At 43.3% G+C, this 15,191-nt stretch overlaps 1 long non-coding RNA gene across 3 annotated transcripts in view; it reads left to right on the plus strand.

The window, feature by feature from the left end:
- Positions 1–14,786, plus strand: part of LOC140739821 (uncharacterized) — a 42,002-nt gene extending 27,216 nt beyond the window's left edge. For 2 of the 3 annotated variants that reach the window (XR_012101757.1, XR_012101756.1), the window contains exons 3-4: positions 2,378–2,437; positions 10,684–14,786. This is a non-coding gene — a long non-coding RNA (uncharacterized lncRNA). The remainder of the gene's footprint in view (positions 1–2,377; positions 2,438–10,683) is intronic. The other variant, XR_012101758.1, reaches the window with a different exon arrangement.
- Positions 14,787–15,191: the final 405 nt, after the last annotated feature.

Below are 15,191 nucleotides of genomic sequence, written 5' to 3' on the forward strand. Positions count from 1 at the left end.
ATGTTACTAGCTTTTTATTACTGCTCCTAATTGCCCTTGAAAAAGTAATGGTGAACCAGAAGATTAATGACTGGAATCTTTCCAATGAAAGGAGCCTCACGGTGTTGCTAAGATTTAGGCCCAGTGGCTGTGAAGGATCAGTAATATATTTCCTAGTATGGGTGATGTGTGACCTGTAGGCAGTGGCTTTCCCAGGCACGTGCTGCTCTATTCCTCCCTGGTGGTAAGAGTCATGAATTTGGGATGAATCATTCAAATGTCCTGAACAACCACAATGCATTTTTCGGAGCATTGACACGGCAACCGTTATTTGCTAATAGGCAAGAGAAGGAGCAGTTGAGATGGTTGGTGGAGTACCACTGGAGAGTGGACAGTAATCTGTCATGACTTGTGCCTTGCAGATGACAGAAAGGCCTTGAGATGTCCCCATATTAAAGGAAGGATTGCCAGCATTGGAGAGGGTCCAGGGGAGGTTTACAAGAATGATCCTGGCAATGAAAGGGTAAACACATGAGGAGCATTTGATGGCTCCGGGCCTATACTCTCTGGTGTTTATAAGAATGGGGGGGGGGGGGATCTCTTGAAACCTACTGAATATTGGAAGGCCTGGATAGAGTTGATATGGAAAGGATGTTTCCAATAATGGAAGAGTCTAGGCATGAGGGCACAGCCTCAAGACATAAGGATGTCCCTTTAGAACAGAGATGAGGAGGAATTTATTTAGCCAGAAGATAGGGAATCTGTAGAATTAATTGCCACAGATGTCAGTGGAGGCCAAGCCATTGGGTATACTTAAAGCAGAGGTTGATAGGTTCTTGATTAGTAAAACATCAAGGGTTACAGAGAGAAGGCAGGAGAATGGGGTTGAGAGGGGAAAAAAATCAGCCATGGAGGAAAAGTGGAGTAGATTCGATGGGCTGAATGGCCTATGTTTTATGGTCGTATGTCAGGAGGTTACTCACTTACCACAGGGCACCCAGCCACTGACCACTCTTGTTGCCATTGGTGGGTCCAACTGAGCTTCTGGCCATTGGACACTACAAGATATTAATGGATAAGGACCCAATAATGGTAATGCATTGAATGGTAAAGACAGGCAGATACACTCTCTCTTGCTGGAGATAACTATTGCCTGACACCTCTGTAGTGCAAATGTTGCTTGCCACTTATCCCATGCCTGAATGTTGCCTGGGTCTTACTGCAAGCACGCACACATGGCTACCATTCCTTGTGAATGCCATTGAAAACTGTGCAATCAGTGGCAAACACCCCACTACTGACCACTTGTTGGATGGCAGGGAAGTGACTGAAGACCTGGGACACTGGAACTCTTGCAAAGATTCTCTTTGTATCCCAGGAAAACCTGACGCAGTGCAGGACCTCATTATTTAGAAATGGATTGGCTTTCAGGGTTCCAAACAATATTAGTGAACTTGGGAAAAACAGACCCATTGTAATTGAATTTGTATCCATAATCCTCTCGGGTAATACATTTGATGCCCACAAATTAAAGTCACTTCATTTATCTTCCTCTGATGTCTCTTTTGTCAATTATTTTAACTCGCTGTGCTGGAGATGAGGAAGTAGGTCCCAAAGGTTTCTGTTCCTGATCTCTGGGTTGAATGACGCTGCTGGAACATGTGCAGGTGTGCATCGTTCTCTTGTGGTTCTGCAGCTTGGACTGACAGACTTGGCGCTTCCCTGTAGAGCAGGGGTTCCCAAACTGGGGGACAACAGACCCCTCAGTTAATGGTAGGGGTCCCTGACATAGAGAAGGTTGGGATCTGCTGGTCTAGAAACACACTGTAGTGCAAAATGACTGCTCTCGAAAGCAGGTAGTGATACACGCAGAAGTGAAACTCCATTAGAAATGAGACACTTTAGGTAACAAGAATTCTATTGAATTGTAAACAGAATAAATTAAAGCAGTTATGTTCTCAATGTCCGATAGAATCATTATGTAACAAAGGCCACTCAGCCCATTGATTCTGGGTTAGCAATCCCGTCAATCCTGTTCCCTATAGCCCTACAAATTATTTTCTCTCAAACCCTTCTCCAATTCCTCTTCAGAGCCCCAAATGTTTCTGTTTTCCCAAAGCCAATAGGCAGTGAATTTCAGATCGTAACGATCTGCATTTAAGGGAAGATCCTCTCCAATTTGGTATTATTTGCTCCATATTCTGAGTCTGTGTTCCCTGGTGCTTGGGAACAGCTTTTAGCCATTCCATCTTAAGTAGTCTTGAGGCTGTAACCTGTGTCAAATCTCTTTTCAACCTCCTTTGCTTCAAGAACAGATCGATCCAGCTTCTCCAGTCATACCCTGTGTCTGAAATCCATCATTTCACCACAGTGAACGTTTGTTTCACTCCCTTTTTAGTGTCTGCACGCTTCACGCAGAGTGAGGACTGAAACTTGCTGCAGAACAGTGCATGATTGGGTAAGAGGTACACATAATGAAATTGTATGTTATACTACTGTTTCCTGTGTTATGATTATTTAAAGTGATCTGTGATTATCTGTATTAAGATGTGTTTTGCTCTCCCTTTCTCAACCTCACAAAGATCAAGTTTGCCCACTTGCTCATCTTGGATGGAAGCTTAAAAGCTCTCGCTGCTCAGCGTGGAAGATGTGCCTACTCACTCACTGTGATTGTGGGGGTTCCTGGCATCGTGATTTAGTAATTAAAGGAATATGGGAAATCACATTGCCAGGGATTACCACACAGTTGCAGACATGGCCAGCTGTAGCAAAACAGACCTAGCAGCAAAACTTAAAGCTTGCAAAGTAATGTTTTCCTGTTAAAGTGAGTCACAGGGTGTGAGGTCATTGGCTTGTTTTTTAAGTCGAACTCCCAATGACTTTTTTTAGAAGAAACAAGATAAATAATGTGACTGTGATGAAAGTTTTGCCCTTAGACTGGAAGCAGGAGATCGCTATCCTTCATGTCAATTTCATCCTAGGTTCATGAAGAAGGAGGTTTTGAATTAGAAAATATTTTATTTAAATTTGTTCTTAAATGTGTGTGCACAACTGTATTGCTCTGCAGAGAGTATTAAGTGTTCATCAGCTCAGAACAGAAACAGTTCCTTTAGCCGTGGAGTCCTTTTAACAGCCCATACATCTGGTCAGCCCTGAGATCTGTGCTTAAATGGGTAGCTCGATAGCGCACACGACTGGAGCAGAATCTGTTTGGAGTTGGAGTTAATTTCCTGGCTATGGATGAGGTCTGGCATCACTGAACGAATAGAAATGCTTGCAGAGTAACACACACAAAATGCTGGAGGAACTCGGCATATCAGGCAGCATGTATGGAGAGGAATAAAGAGTCAACATTTCGGGCCAAGACCCTTTTGTGTATGTACCTGCAGAATCTCTTGTGTTTAAGAAATGCCCACATTTCTTTAGTTCCTTGGCTCCCAAAGGGCTTCACTGTCAAAAATGTCCTTTGGAAGTGTACTCACTGCCATATTGTGCAAAATAGAATGGTGGATTATACACAGAAAACTGAGACAATGGCCAAATAAATTGGTACACTAACAACCACCCCCAATAACACCATCAAACCATCAGTGACAGTGCAGTTATGGTTTGGCAAGCTATCACACAGGAATAACGTCAACCCACTGTATGAGTGTGTGGCTACAAGATAGTTTCCTCCTCCTTCAACCACCATCACTGACAGTGCCCTTGACTGCATCTCATCCATTTCCCACCCACTGTTCTTGCCCTCTTTCCTGGATAGAGCAAAGGCAGAGATCTCTTGTCATCACCTTCCTTCGTACCAGCTTTTGAAATCAACTGATCATTCTTCACAACGTCACACACCTTCTATGAAATTCCACCACCAAATGGACTTCCCTCTCTTCTCCCCTTTCTACAGTGTGAAGAAAACATTCCCTATGTTACTTCCTTCTCCGCCAACCTCTCCCCTTCTTGTAGCAGTTTTCTTGCAAGAGGTCACTAGCATAACACTTTACAGCGGGGTTCAATTTCCGCCATTGTCTGTAAGGAGTTTGTGCATTCTCTCCATGACCACATAGGTTTCATCCAGGTGCCCCAGATTCCTCCTACCTTCTAAAGACCTACGAGTTAGGATTACTAAGTTAAGAGCATTCAGTATTGGTGCTGAAAGCACAGTGACATTTGTGGGCTGCCAAGCACATCTTAGACTATGTCAGTCAATGCTTTTCACCGTATGTTTTGATGCTTCAATATACACTTGACCAATGAAGCTAATCTTACTTGCATCTGTCTTTTCACCTACTCCCGTTTCACCATCCAGGTACTTAATAGTCCTTCCTGCTGAAGCAATGATTCACTGGCACTTCCTCCACTCACGAAGTGTCTCTACAGAGGCAAACCAAATGCAGGTTAACCGACCATTTAATGGAGCGTCTGGGTCCAGTCTGTAGTAAGCAATGCTGAGTTTCCTGTTGTCTGTCACTTTAATTCTCCATCCTATCATGTTATTTATTGAGATACAGTGCAGAACGCTGGTCCTTCGAGCTATGCTGCCCAGCAACCCCTGATTTAGCGTGAGCCTAATCATGGGACAGTTTACAATGACCAATTAAACTACCAACTGGTACACCTTTGGACTGTGGGAGGAAACCCACGCAGTCATGGGGAGATCGTACAAACTCCTTACAGGCAGCAACAGGAATTGTACCCCGGTTACTGGTACCATAGAGCATTGTGCTAACTACTACGCTACCGTACCACCCTGTAACCTCTTGCATTGTTATAAAGAGGCCCAACATGAACTTGAACAGCCCTCATCTTCAATCCGGGCAAGTTTCAGCCTCTCCGGACTCAGTCGACCATCAGCTTTATTTAACGTACCTCCTCTATCTATATCCAGTCCATCGATGATAACTGCTCTGTGTTTTCTGTCCCTGCTAGTGCAGCAGCATTTGTGTCCTTGCTCTTCCACTTGTATGGTCTTTTGTGCAAGTCTCTAACTAACTCCATTCACCCATTAACCGGATGATGTAGTTTGAAGGGTATCCTTCATTCTCCGAGGATTGCCACCTTATCGTGGTGGAGATGCTTGTGAGATCCAGAGGGTGACGCCATCTGGCATTTAGCTCCTGGTAGAGTCACCCATCGCAGTAAAGGTCAAGGGAGAGGTTCCAGGCCAAGAGCGATCCAACCAAGACCTCAGTGGTGAAGCTGGCAGAAGATGATAACACATCCCAAAGCAGTGCAGGATCCTTAGTCATTTTGCATTCCATCCCACTGGACCCTGACCCCGATCTGTCAAAGACAGTGTGGCGACTGCCTGTTCATCAGCTTCTCCATGTTAAACCAAGGAATGCAGTGGCGTACTCCATTTAGAGAATCCACCCTAACAGCCTGGATTAAATACTGTGGCAATCAACAAGTAGCAAAAGAGGCAGCATAGTGAGTTCTAGAAGCCCTTCAATTCAGAATATGTAGATCCTGGATCAGCCTGTACAGCCCCCTGAAGATCCACCATTGGACAACCCCTTGGGTGAATATCATGCTCAACTCAAATGGTCGCACTCTGCCATTGTTACCCCACGCCCACATCGCTGGCCTTCTTTGTCCTCTCCATCCTTCCCCAAGCTCCCTGCAACTTCAAGACAACTATTTTTCTCCTTTTGCCGTATCTGTGCCGGTGTGATAAGGCATCTTCAGCCCAAAACATTAACTGTTTCTCTTTCCACGGATGCTTTCTGGGATACTAAAACTTCCAGTATTTTCTGATTTTTGCTTCAGATGTCCAGCCTGTGTAGATGTTTGTCTTTGACTTCAAATTTTTTTTCACTGATAGTGGGTAAGATGGAAACACTGGCCTGGATACTGGGACAAAGACTTCTAGTCATCTTTGAATTAATGCCCAATGTCCACTGTAGAGATCAGGTAGGACTCAGTTTAACATTTCAGTTGAATGTAAAGAATGTTTGGTGAGAGAAGGATTGCACAGTAGCTTTACCCCAAATTTATTTATTCATTGGGATACAGCACAGAATAGGCCCTTCTGGCTTTTCGAACCGCGCTGCTCAGTAAACCCTGATATAACACAGTAGCATAGTGGTTAGCACGATGCTTTACAGCACCAGTGACCGAGGTTCAATTCCTCCCACTGCCTGTAACGCTCTCCCCGTAACCGTATGCGGTTCGTCCAGGTGCTCTGATTTCCTCCCGCAGTTCAAAGACGTACCAGTTGGTTAATTGGACACTGCAGATTGTCCCGTGATTAGGCTAGGATTACATTGGGTGATAGCTGGGTGGCGTGATTCGAAGGGCTTATTCCACTTTTGTATCTCAATAAATTAAAAGAATCACCCTGGCCTTATCATGGGACAATTTACAACCACTAATTAACCTATCAACAGGTACATCATTGGACTGGAGAGGAATCTAGAGCACCCGGAGGAAACCCACACAGTCACAGGGAGAACGTAGAAACTCCTTACAGACGGCGGTGGGAATTGAACCCAGGTTGCTAGCACTGTAAAGTTACTGTGCTAGTTGTGTTGTTTGGACCCAGTACATGAGAAATGTTCACACAGAGTCTGGGGTTTCCCATCTGTATGAGCGTTCTCTTTATTACAAGGTGACATCAACAGGGGGAGTTACTCGTCCTAGAATAAATGCTCCCCATCCAAAGTTTTGATTATTTGTATATTATTTCTTATCTACCTCCATCCCCACTATCTCTACCCTGCATGTGCTATGTATACACACAGTGAGGTAGTGTCAAGTTTCAGTGCCCATCTTCTATGCGAGCTGTGAGCAGTTCTATTTTTGCCTTGCCTTGCCTTGCAGACTCCCATCTTGGAGTCTTATAAAGCTCTTGCTAGGCTACTAACCGAGCAGGAGTTCACTCAGACTACAGTCCGTAGCTCAGGCCTGTTGAGCCTGTTACAGAGTTTCATTGCCTCGTACTAACCTTTTTATCTTTCTGCAACATGCTTACCCCCTCCCTTCTCTCTGTGCTGTGCCACAGAACCAAAAATTCACTGTGAATTTACCACCCCCTACTGTAGAACCTGTTTGAGTGTGTTCTAGAGCACATTCCCTTGGACCATGGACTCTGCTGGACAATGATGCACAGTGGCAGAAGGTCCCCTTGGCCGGAGGAATTCAGGGTCCAGCTGGACCTCAACACCCTTCCTCAGAGCTGATGATCAGCAGTAATTAATGTCTGTCCTGGGAGCAGTCAACGCAATTCCGTGCTATCAAGCTTCCAGTGACGGAATACACATACCAGTAGAATGTAATACCTTCAATGCATGGGTGCACTCCAACAGGAGATGGTCTTAAAGCTGCTACCTACTTAGCCATAGCTGACATAATGAGTAGGTGAGGGTCAGATGTGAGTGACTCTGAGGCGTGTAGTAGTTTTATGTGATAAAAGGTGTGGGCTTAAGACCTGAGTCCTGATGAAGGGCCTTGGTCCAAAACATTTACTCTTTATTCCTGAGTTCCTCTAGCATTTTGTGTGTGTGTGTTATTCTGGATTTCCAGCATCTGCAGAATCTCTTGTATTATGGATGTGCTAGAATATAGACTCATCCTACATATCTTAATTGCACCCACTTCTGGGTAGTTGACCACCATGGCTGTCTAGTTGCACAGAAACATAAAAAGCCTACAGCTGTTCTGAACATGTCCTTACTTTTGAACTACCTGGGCTTACCCATAGCCCCCTATTTTTCTAAGCTCCATGTACCTATCCAGCAGTCTCCTAAAAGATCCTATTGTTTCCGCCTCCACCGCCGCCGCTGGCAGCCCATTCCACGCACTCACCACTCACTGCGTAAAAAAAAAACTTACCCCTGACATCTCCTCTGTACCTACTTCCAAGCACCTTAAACCTATGCTCTCTCATGCTAGCCATTTCAGCTCTGGGACAAAGCCTCTGACTATCCACATGATCAATGCTTCTCATTATCTTTTACACCTTCATCAGGTCACCTCTCATCCTTTGTCGCTCCAAGGAGAAAAGGCTGGGTTCACTCAACCTATTCTCATCAGGTGTGCTCCCCAGTCCAGGCAACATCCTTGTAGATCTCCTCCACACCCTTTCTAGGGTTTCCATGTCCTTCCTGCGGGGAAGCAACCAAAACTGAGCACAGTACTCCAAGTGGGGCCTGACCAGGGTCCTATATAGCTGCAACATTACCTCTCGGCTCTTGAACTCAATCCCACGGTTGATGAAGGCCAATGCACCACATACCTTCTTAATCACAGAGTCAACTTCATAGCAGCTTTATGTGTCCCATCGACTTGGAGCCACACTGCCAAGAGTCTTACCATTAATGCAGAATACTGCATTAATGGTATTAATGCTGTATTCTGTATTAATGGTTAGAAAGATTGGGGTAGCAAATCAAGCCTTGGGATAATGAGATTTGAATCATCCATTAGAAGGCTGTAAACCATAGTTTTGTTCTATTGAGTCACTTGTCAAATGCATTAAGACCTGGAGATAGCAAAATGGTGCTGTGTACCATGATGGACATGTAGCTGGCCTTCTGCTTTTTGGGCAGAATTGAATAGATTTATTTGCATCTGATTCTACTTGACATGTGTGGTCTTCTGGTGCAACAATTGTTGGTGACCCCCAATTACTTCCTGAGGCAGAGATTCCTCTCTCTGTTCTTCCATCTTCTGATGTCCAAAGAATGTGTTCTTCAGACTGGCACAGAACTGAGCTATTTGGAGAGCAGAGCCTCGTCTAAAATCCTGTTCACAGTGGCTAAGTTCAGTTCCATCGAAGAAAAAGCCTTTCCCTTTCCGTTAACTGTTCCCACACCAGAGTTGGTTTGCAGAAGTTGGGAAACAGCATCGGTAAATGTAGCAAAAATTTCCCAAAGTTCTTTGCAGGAACATTTAAAAACGTGACAATAAGCCATATAAGAGTCGTAGAGAACAACTGGAACTTTCAGAAAGAATATTTAGGAGGACATTTGGACTTTCAAAGGACATTTAACTAATTTGCAGGACTATGAAGAAGAAACAAAGGGAACTAAGACTGAATGAATTTTTCCGTAGAAACTTCACATTGACTTAGTTTGACAACTACTCTTTCTTCCCATTATATTTCTAAGATATAACCAAATGAAGGAGGGAACAGTATATGTTTGGTGATGCTCCTAGGGCTCGCCTCTAGACATTTATGGAGTACTAAAGACTATATTCAAATTGGATTTCGGCTTGCTGACCCCTCAGGATTATCTTGCAGATTTAGGGAACTGGAAATTCAACCCCTGGGTATGACAGAGATCCATGCAAGGGAAATGTCCCAAGTTGAGTCCAATACCTGTTCTTTAAACTTCCTTTCAACACTTTAGTTTGAGAAACCCTAGAAGCTGATTGGGATTGATGTTAGTTGACTGAACCAAGTTGAAATAGAAGGAATCTTGCACTTTCTGATATATTCTTTGGAACTAGATTGATGTGTTGAACACTAATGATGGAGAGGGTGCCATTTATAGGCTTTCAAGTAAGGCTGTTTTAGACTAGAGGGGCTGAATGGCCTCATTTTGAAGAACTCCAAGGATACTTTCCAGATATTGCAAACTCTTCGTGGAGGCCTGCAGACTGAACCAGGCCCCAGTGGTAGCAGCGGGTGATGTCACTGAAACAGACCATGATCTCCTGTGCCTACTGAGCTGATAACAGTGAGTCTGTGAAGTGCTGGCTCAGTTCAGCAGGAACTGGAGTCGGGCCTAACGATATCCATGGAGGTAAGCAGGTGAACAAAAAGACCTATGTTTCAATAAGAAACCTGTTCCAGCCAATTAACTGCTTTGACACCTGTGAAGTGGAATCAACAGTTATAACAAATGCAGCAGTGTTTTTTATGATAAGCAAGAACTTGAAAATGACAGAGAAGCTAAAATGGTCAGATATTTTGGTACCTGCAGTGTTGATTGAGAAAGTTTCTTGCCAGGACCCTCCTCCTCCTGGCTTGGTAAACCTTCCTTAACCAAGACAATGGAAGGAGATCCCTTGCAGTGCCTCTGGGACATTTCCATTGTCCCAGTCACCAATAAATTCCTGTGTCAGGATGTGCATAGCACATACAAAGGAATTATGCCTTTCTTTGATGGGAAAAAACATTGCTAAGATATTTAGGGGAGAAATCGGGAGTCCAGCCCGTCTTGCACAAATGATGGTCAATATCTGAAGCTTCTCTGCAATATGGCAGCCAGTCAAATACCTTGTATCTCCCAGTCTGTTTAACTGTGATTTTTGTCTCTGTGTTGAATATTCTTTTAGAAGATGCAGCCATCACTTCGTGCCCATCTATGTGTGTGTCATTCCTGGGCATCCGTTTAATATTTCCCTAGATTTTTCAGAGCATACAATTCAAGCAATGTACTACTTCAAAATACTTGCTATCACTGGAACGCCAACTTGCCCGAATGACTTTTTGGAGTTGCTGAGATGACAGAAAAAGTGAAGTATAAAGAATAAAAATGAATACAACTGAATATAAAGTTTTTAAACACAAATCCTTAAACAGTATACTGTCTAATTCAGAATTTGGGTTACAGAAATTAAATTTTCCTGTTGTTGTGGTGGGATTTGACCTCATCTTAATACAAAGCCTCTGGTTATCAGACGATGTGGCCTCTACAACACTGTACCTGAGTAGTTGAGCCTTTGTATACAGATGATGTGTGTGCTTGCTCATGTTCACAGACTGAGGTCCGAGACATCTCTGGCACATTCACTGAGGCGTACGAGAGGATACACTCAGCATCTGGCAGACAAACATCCTCTACTGGTATCATGATGTACTTTGACAGTAAAGCTTCGCAAACAGACCCTGAAAAACTCAGACCACTTCCCATGTGGTAAGATCGAGCCAAGGGAAAGGTAAATGTTAATACTACAGTCTTCAATGTGGTCCGCTGAGGGGGAAAAAAAAAAGCATTTGAAAATCCAAACCTCACACTTGGCACAAAGCTCTGCTGGGTTCAGAACTTGCTCTCCCATAGCAGACGCCTCAAGGTGCTGGAAAAATATCAGTAATGTTGTTGATGCAAAATCCTCTCAGCTCTCTGGAAGGATAAGCAGACCAGCATCAATATTCTCTCATGAATACCAGAGAAGCTGCAGGTACTGGAAATCCTCAGCAACACGCTGGAGGAACTGAACAATTCAGGCAGCATCTGTGGAGGGGGAATAAACCCTTCTCACTCCTTCTTTCTCACCACCTGTTCATCACCTCCCTCTGGTTCACATCCTTCCCTTCTTCCATGATCCACTGTCCACTCCTATTAGATTCCTTACTTCAGATTTTACCTCTTCCACCCATCCCATCCTCTATTCACCCAGCCTCCCCTTCACCTGGTCTCAGTTTTCATCTGCCAGGTTTCTCTCCTCCCACCCCCCTTCTGCCCTTCTTTTCCAGTGCCCGATGAAGCTGTGTAATTGATGCACCATCGATAACTCTCCGAGACGTGAGGCGAGATATCAGCTTTTATTGGCTGGAAGAAAGAACAAGCAGCAATTGACCACCATACTACATCCTGGAGACTGAGGGCAGGGCCCAGGCTCCAATCGCCTTTATACCGGGGTCTGTGGGAGGAGCCACAGGAGCAGTCAGCGGGGGGGGCGTGTCCAGACAGGTATATGTAGTTCACCACAGTAATGTTGACTGTTTATTCCTTTCCATAGATGTTGCCTGACCTGTTGCGTTCCTCCAGCATTATTGTGTGTGCGTTAACCAGTACCTCGCCCAAGTTAACATCCCCAGTATTAAGTTCCTGGTTACACCTACTTGCCTACATTGGAAGGCCACACTCCTTTGCAGACCCAACAGCAGACTTCTAAAACAGGCACCCTATCCCAAGCTCATTCATAGGCTGAGATAAACAGGTAGTCAGAGGAAGAGCTCCCAGGATGTCTCAAAGCCTCCGTTAAGGAATGCCCCAGCCCATGTCAACTCCAAGTGGATAGTTGTTGAGAAAGTGAGGCCATGCTTCAAGAGTATAAACAGTATTGTGGGAAAATCTTGGACACACCAGATTTTTATATGGCCTCAAATGGTATGGCCTCCACAGATCCCTGATCTCAATATCATCGAGGCTGTTTGTGATTACCTGGAGAGACAGAAGCCAGCGAGACAGCCAAAGTCTGCAGAACTACAGCAAGTTCTCCAAGATGCTTGGAACAACCTACCAACCAATTTTCTTAATAAAACTGCACGACAGTGTACCTGAGAGAATTGATGGGAGTTTTAAAGTCAAAGGGTGGTCACACCAAATATTGACTTGATTTAGTTTTTTTACTATTTACTGCTCTTCATAGTATTGTTTTGATATTTAGAAACTTTGCAATATTTTTAAAGCATCCTTGCTTCAAAGAATTTCTTACAGGTGCCTAAGACTTTTGCACAATACTGTAGAAGCCCTATGTTAATATAAAATCACAACCTATCTACCTACCTACCCCATCAGCTACACCAGCCTCAACAGTGGAAAAGCCCATCATTTCCACTTTGGCTTCACTGGCCACCTCATTACCCACATGACTGGAATGATAGTAGGTCATGTTCTATCCTGATACCCACACAACGATCCAGGAACAGCTTCTTCCCTTCCATTATCAGATTTCGAAACAGTTAATGAAACCATGAAGACTACCTTGTTATTCCTTCTCTCAATATTTATTTTGTAATTTATGTCTTTGCACTGTCCCGCTACTACCAAACAGTAAATTTCATGTGATAATTTCAGTGATGATAATCCCAATTTTCATTCTGATCCCAAGGAATTACCTGAGATGTAATTTTGAAGTTTCTGTTAAATCTTGGTTGTGAAGAACCACGTGGATAAAATGGTAACCATCCTCCAACATAATCAAGAAAGTAAGTCAGATGAAGATATTCTTCTAAGCAATAAAAGGGCATTAAATGGAATTAAGTCCCACTGCTGTGATTTGGTCCCTCTGCTGGTTATCCTTGGATATTTCAGTGAACTGAAGGGGAAAATCTTGAAGTAAAACAGATGACTATATTTTGATGGAGATTTATGTAAAAGCTGTCATAAAGGTTTAGGGGCATATGTCCAAAGGTTTGGACCAATTTCTGCCTTTGAAAGGTGAGTTCTGTGGAATCTGTGATCTAGAGTTCTAAATCTGGTTAGGGTCATCAAAATCTTTCATTACTTGACCATCTACCTCTCACCCTCTCCTGTCAGTGGTTCCTAGGCACAACCATCGATAAGATCCAGCAGCAAATGGAGAACAGACTCTTCACTAATAATCGGACAATTTGATGCTTCAATATTTTCATAATGAATGGAGTTGAAAACTTAGTTCCTGAACTCTCCAGCACAAATAAAATACTGTACACTTTCAGACATTAATGAGAAAAAGACTTGTACCTATATATCGTCTATCACAGCCCCAGGTTGTTTTGAAGTGTTTTTGCAACATACCCTGTTGTGGTGGTGTTAGAAACAATACAGCCTATGTATTCGCAGCAATTTCCCACAAAAGAGCAATATGATAATCTAATCTTTTTCTCAAATGTTAATTTTAATGGTAACTATTGCTTAAGACGCTAGAAATGATTTTTCTGCTCTGCTTTGTAATAGTGCTGCAAGATCTTTTGTGCCCAGAAGATAGTAAGATGATCCTTCTATTTAACATCTCACCTGAAAGGTCACGCCTACAATGGTACAATGCTCTCTGCGTCAGAATGCAAAGTCAGTGTAGATTTTTTATGCTGAGTTCTTTGGAATATCTTTACTTTAGAATTAGTTCCTGATTAACAATGACTAGCAGGAGAACAGTGAAATGTAGTTCCTGCTGACCAATGATTTGATAACATCTCTTTTCCTGCTCAGGTAAGACTTGGGATCGATGATGGCATCATCCACCATACAGCTCTCCTTAGTGCACTATCCTTTCCCACTGAAACCCAACACATGTTCCGATCATCTGTGAATCTCAACAATTAGAATTATACAGAGTATGTCTGCAGTGACTCACACAAGGCAAGGTTGAATACACCTGTGGCCTGTGGCCACACACTTCAATTCCACAGACCACTCCCACTACTCTACCGTCAAGATGAGGCCACATGCAGGTTGATGGAGCAATACCTTATCTCCCGCCTAGGTAGCCTCCTACCTGCCAGCATGAACATTCAACTCACAGACCTCCGTTGATACCCCTGCCCTCTATAATTTTAGTCTGGTTCTCTTTCTCTCTCTTTTCCCCCCTCACTATAATCTCCCCCAGTCCTACCTTTCTTTCTCTTTTATTTCCCATAATTCTCCACCTTCCCCCTAGCCCATTTCCCTTCAGCCTATCACTTCTCAGCTCTCTACTTCAAACCCCCCCCCCACTTCTTATCCCCCCTCGACCATCCCATGTTACTTCACTCCTGATGAAGGGTTTCGGCCCGAAACGTCGTCACTACCTCCTCCCATAGATGCTGTCTGGCCTGCTGAGTTCTGCCAGCATTGTGTTTTTATTAAATACACAATAGTGTTTTTTATTGTTCAAAAATATTTATTCACAGTTTACAAAGTAGATAACAATTGTGACAAAAAATGAGATGTTTTAATACAATCTGATGGCATTTAATGGAGAAAATACAGAAATGCCATAATTCTTTAATACTGTACCACCGCACATAAGCCATAAACAATGCATCCATCTTGTTAGTATCACAAGCGATCACTGTGGCACTTGAAGGAAGCTCTCCATACGAGGGAGATGTTTGCACGTGAGTGTCAAGTGATATCAAACTGCATTGTTGCATATAATAAATGAACCCTTGAACAGCATTTGACTATTTCACTGTATCTGCATACATTATAATATTGGCACATCCTGAGGTAAATGGATCAATGTGGAAATTATGAAATCTTAAGTCAGAGTCTCTTTAAAAATGATTCGCACTTTGGGCATAGAAAGCTGAAATTTTGCAGTCCGACCACAGTTGCCGATGTTGATGATATAGTGGTGACTTGCCCTCGTGAACTGTTATGTGCGCTGATGCTTCTTGTTAAACTAAATTTTAACCTGGCAAAATATAGGAACTATAGGTAACACCAATATAATTGACCTCTCAAACTCTCAATATAAAGGCATTTAAATTTATATGTCCAAAATTAGGAAAATGATTGTTAACAGTCTTAATGCGAAATAAATGTATAGACTCAATACATAATTTATAAAATGCAATTTGC

Source organism: Hemitrygon akajei, chromosome 16 (assembly GCF_048418815.1).
Source record: "Hemitrygon akajei chromosome 16, sHemAka1.3, whole genome shotgun sequence".
NCBI classification, from domain to species: Eukaryota; Metazoa; Chordata; class Chondrichthyes; order Myliobatiformes; family Dasyatidae; genus Hemitrygon; species Hemitrygon akajei.